This window comes from Athene cunicularia, assembly GCF_003259725.1.
Source record: "Athene cunicularia isolate RWA chromosome 10 unlocalized genomic scaffold, athCun1 chr10_part1, whole genome shotgun sequence".
Classification (NCBI taxonomy): domain Eukaryota; kingdom Metazoa; phylum Chordata; class Aves; order Strigiformes; family Strigidae; genus Athene; species Athene cunicularia.
In genome coordinates this window covers 22,777,804-22,783,190 of record NW_020799112.1, presented here as the reverse complement: position 1 = coordinate 22,783,190, position 5,387 = coordinate 22,777,804, and positions in this window count along the sequence as shown.

The following is a 5,387-nucleotide window of genomic DNA, read 5'->3' as shown; positions in this document are numbered from 1 at the left end:
TGGATCTGTGCTGGTGCTGCAGGAGCCGGGCGAGCCCTCGCAGCCGCGCCAGGCTCTGTGGCAGCCATGCTGCCCCTCCTGCACCCAGCACCTGCCCCAGCACCTGGGACCTGCCTCTGGGGAGCCCCTGAAAATAGCCTCTGTATGATGGCAGCTTGAAAACCTTTGCCCTACACTGCTCCAAAACAAAGATACTATTCAGGACCTTAATTATCACAGCATGCTGGAGTATATGTTTATTATGTCTGTGAGAGAAGTCTTTCAGAATTGTGTACACAGTGGAACTGATGCTAGCGAGGCCATTCATTAGGGCAGGAATGAGATAAACCACTTCCTTTCTTCCAGGAAAATGAGAAATAAATATGTTTAGGAAAGCAATTTTTAGTTGTTTGTCCATAGCAGTTTTTTTCTTATGCAGGTCTCCCTCATGAAGCAGCATGCAGATACCACTTAGTTTCATCTCAGAACAGGTGTGAAGACTGTAGCACTATTTTTCAGCTAACAACAGGGCAATAACATGTGAGGGACAGAAACCCCTACTCTTTGCCCAGGTCATGGTGCTTTCCTTATAATTTTCTGCCTTTACAGGGGGGAGATCTGACAGAAATATGTATATTTTACATTTGCTTCAGACTTTCTTCAGTACTTTATAGAAATCGTATGATTTAACTCCATTCATAAGCAATGTGATGATAAGTTAGACCAAAGGTCCTCCTCAGCTCAGCAGCCAGGTTCAAGCAGATACTCTAAGAAAGTATAGAAGAACAGAGTACGTAGGGGATGACTGCTCCCTTGGTAAATCCTTCCAGCTTTTGACAACAGGCAGTTTAAAGTCACTGCTATACTTTGGAATCATTTTCGAATAGAAAAGGAGACAGCACGGAAAATTTGAATTGTTTCTCCTTGTATTCAGAAAGAGGTTCTAAAGACTTTTCCCAAATCTAACAGATATGTATGTAGCATTACAAGAAAGACAAGTAAAAATGTAAAGATAAACACCAAAAGCTTTAACCACTAACTCATGTGATCCATGCTCTGTGTTACTGCCTTTTAGTCACATGCAATGGACCACCTGGTTGAACAATGGAAAGAAAATACACGGAGATTACTGTTTCCTACTGATCTCCCTCACCTGGGCCCTGCTCCCAGAGTCATAATGGTAAGGATACTGGCAGTGCCACACATAAATATCGACAGCTGTGTCATCTGAGGGAAGAAAATGCAGACATCCTTTGAAAATGGAAGTTTTGTATAAGCAAGGAGCATAAAAAGAGAATAAAACTCTGTGACGTTAAACATAGAACCACAACAGAGATGACCAAAAAGATTTTAAGATTTTTACCAAGGCTGTGGAAGAAATAATATAAACTTTTTGAAATTCCATCATCAGAGGAGTTCCTCAAGAGACTCAGAAGTCAGTAAAGCTATAGAGGATGAAAGTGTAGAAGAAGCATTCAAGGTGACTCACTCTGCAGCTAAAAAGCTGAATTATCTGCGTTTCTAAAGAACCACACATTAGGTCGGCTGAGCATGAAGAGCTGTCCTAAAATTAATTATCAGTAGGAAAGACTTCAAGAGAAATTGATAAGGTAACCAGTAACTGATTGCTGGAGCTGTGCAGCATTTCCTCCAAGGGATTCACATGTTCAGCTCCTGAAGTGCTAGTGCCAGCAGGCTTTTTTTCTCTGAACCCGATCCTAACACCAGCAAGATAGAACATAGGAACATACCACTGATGCACTGGTCTTTCAAAAGAGTCCTCCAAAGGTCATCATGGGAACTGCAAAACTGTCAGTGTGTCTTCTATGGCAGGAAAATTAGATGAAATGTAAAGAATGAAATCAGTAGACACACAGGTGAAGCTGATACTCTGTGGAAGTATCAAATGGATTCCTTTAAGGGAGGTTATGTCTCACAAATCTATTGGCGTTCTTTAAAGCCATCCAAAAGCCCACTGATATTATTGTACATGCTTGAACATGTGATCAGTGTAACCTTAGATTGTAAGACTAAGACCCTTGGGACCCTTACCCCAGGGCAGTCTGGACAGAACTATTTATTCTCTTCACCTGGATTGAGGCAGAGCAGGAATTCACACAGTGTATATAACCTAACCATTTTTATAGTAATCTTCACTCCCATAGAAATAGCAAAGTAGAGAATAATACACATAGCTCCCACAGTTTAAATCCCATGGGTAACAGTATATACTGTACTGAATTTTTAATAGCACGTTATTCAGAGTATCACATAAATTGCTGTTACTGATGTAATAAAACCTAAACCAACACAGCTGGAGAGAATAAGGCTATAAATACACCATATATTTGTTTGTATTGTAATAATATGGGCCAAATTATTTTTAAGTCTAAATCTGATGATTTTAGTTGAATTAGATGAAGTCTGAATGTGTACATCTACTATAATTCATGTCCCTACTCAAATGCATTTGCCTAATTTATATTTATGGTTTTATACAGAAACTGCTTTATGGTCCTTAAAGGACATTCTCTGTTTCTTGGATTGATCCTGCTGCTGGGGAACTCAAAGAAAAAAATTCAGGTGAGGAAGATCTGAACACACTGTAATTCAGCATTCTAAGCTTTTTGAGTACATAAGAAACCTATTTCTTTAGTTCTTGTGTTTTCTGATCATCCCTCTGTCTCTGCTGTAGTCCCAGTGCTCTCGGGGGCAAACATCTGCAACGTGCAGCTCGGGTCTAGCTGAGCCCACCTTGGAGGAGGGGCAGGGCACACAAGGTGACCCCTTGAGAAGTTCTTTCTTCTCTGTTTCTGTAATCTCAATGTCCAGATAAAACATTTCAATGGAGATCATGAATATGAGATCAAACCACACCGCATAGGTGTGTGTTTCAAGCTTTTTGTCAGCAATCTTTAAGGCCTGGTTCAGAGCTTATTGAAGTCCACCGTTGCTGACACTGATTTCAAGGAAAAATAAACTGGACTTTCTGTAAAGTAGGATCCAAAACTTTTCTTTGTTTTTGACTAGCTGGGCACACCATTAGGCCTCAGAGCATGAGTGATGTTACTGCACATGTGTATACATATAATATATAGCTATATAATTGATGATAGTAAATGTTAAAATCTGTTGTTAGGGACATGTGTGGGTATAACATAGGCTCTGAGAGTTTCCAAGCCACTTTAATCTCTGCGATAGCCGAGCTGGCATAGCGGGGCACAGATAACATTCCACTCTGATGGGCTCTGTGACAGGACTGTCAGTGCTGGCAAAATGTGAACGTGTTAGGGAAAGGCTCTACGTGCACCAGTGTTATCCGCTGGGCTGGGCTGGGGCTCCTTCTGAATGGCTGGATGCAGTTCTAGTATGAACTTATCTGGTAGGTTACAGTGTGGGCAGGTCTGGAGCACAGGTCTGCTGGGTAGCGGCTGAGGGAACTGGGGGGGTTCAGTCTGGAGAAGAGGAGGCTGAGGGGAGACCTCCTGGCCCTCTGCAACTCCCTTTAACCGGGTAATGAGTGATAGGATAAGAGGTAACGGCCTCAGGTTGTGCCAGGGCAGGAAGTATCTCCTTGCAGAAGGGGCTGTTGGGCGTTGGAATGGGCTGCCCAGGGCAGGGGGGAGTCCCCGGGATCCCTGGAGGGGTTGAAGAGTCGGGCTGAGCCAGCGCTGAGGGACCTGGGGGAGTTGGGAACAGTCAGGGTGAGGGTCATGGTTGGGCTGGAGGAGCTGCAGGGGCTTTTCCAACCCAGATAATTCTGTGATTCTGTGATTTTCTGAATGAGTCCAGAAAAAGACTGTTTCAATACAAGAAGAATTTTGCTTTTAAGGAATAGATCAGTTTAGTACAGACACTTTGTTGCAGCTAATTCCTTGCTCTTTTTTTCTGCATATTCCCTTTTCTCAAGCAGTTAATGCACACGAGAAGCAAATGTAAGGGAGAATTATTGGCAGCATTTTCTTTTCAAAATAACTCCTCTTCAGAAATCTTTATAAAAAGCCCTCAAAATGGAAATAAAAATTTTTAATTCACCTTTGCTATTAAAACCAAATATATCTTGGTAAATAAGCAGCATGAAGAAAACCTGCAAGTATATCCAATGGCTTTGTAGTGATCTGAGGCCTCTGTTTTCTTAACCTGAATGGTACACATTGTCAAAACCTTTCATCTTTCTCCAGGGCACAGATTCTCTACAGCAGTAGACACCCTGAGCCTTATTATGGCTACCTGTAGGGCTGTGAAGAGCGGGAGATCTGAGCTTCCCTCATTAAGAAAAGAGATTTAACATGAAAGCCAAAAATAATGTCTCCACTGACACACAAAGGCCAAGCAGTGTGTTTGGCAAACAAATAAATGTAGCTAAATAGGACAGCCAATTACTGGTTCTGAAACCTGATTACCATCAGGAAAGTGACAGTTTCCTGCATGTGACTCACCATCCCACCCATCTGCAGCTGTCTCCCACCTGACGCTACCCGAGGATGCCAGCCAGCCAGGCTTCGATTCCCTGCTGGAGAAGGGTTTTCTGCAAGAGCTGCTGTTCCTGGGGCTTTGCTCCCTCTCTCCCGCAGCAAGGGCATTTGCTTTGCCTCCATGCTCCAAACACTCCTCCCTTGTCCTTTAACAGGTGAGGTGCCAGTCCACCTGTTTTACTTTCATTCCCTTCCCTTTCATTCAGAATGATTCACGTTTGAACATCTAAATCCTCTGTCTTTCCAGAAACATCAGCTTTGCTTCTGGGATTCCTTTTACATATTAAATATTAACAATATAGATGATAAATTTATCTCAGGCTCCTGTATAAGAATATTGGATTTCCAGGTCCAGTTCCTTTGGGACTTTGCAATCAAGGTTTTTTATGGAAAAAAATTGTTCCAAGGTTCATAGCAGACCCTTTAGAGGGGGTACTTAGGAGCAGACCCAGGCAGCAATCTTTTGTTACTTCCGTATGGTATCTATATTCATTAAGGTAATGAAGCTATTAATTGAATATGTAAGTTCAAGTAATTAACTACAAGAGTTATTTCTTTAGTTTAAAGGGTAATAATAAAAAATTTAAACTTGCAAACTAGATCACACATTTAGTGATGATAAATGTGATCTGGAAAGTGCAATATTCCAATATGAATTAGTTAATTGCATCCATTCATTAGGTGATACACATTAGCAGAAGGTCAGTCCATTTGAGGCTTGATGTGTTTCACAAATAATAAATTCAAACAGGTAAATTGAAGACAATTTAAAAATGTAAAGGTTGCCTCTATATTTCAATTCCGGACAGAATCCCCACATCCAGGAGCACGCTGGCTCACCCGCCCGGCCCGGGCGCGGCGCCCTGCGGCGCTGCTGGCGTGGGAGCAGATGGTGCAGGTCTGCGGGGCCGGGGCTCACCCGCCCGGCTGCCT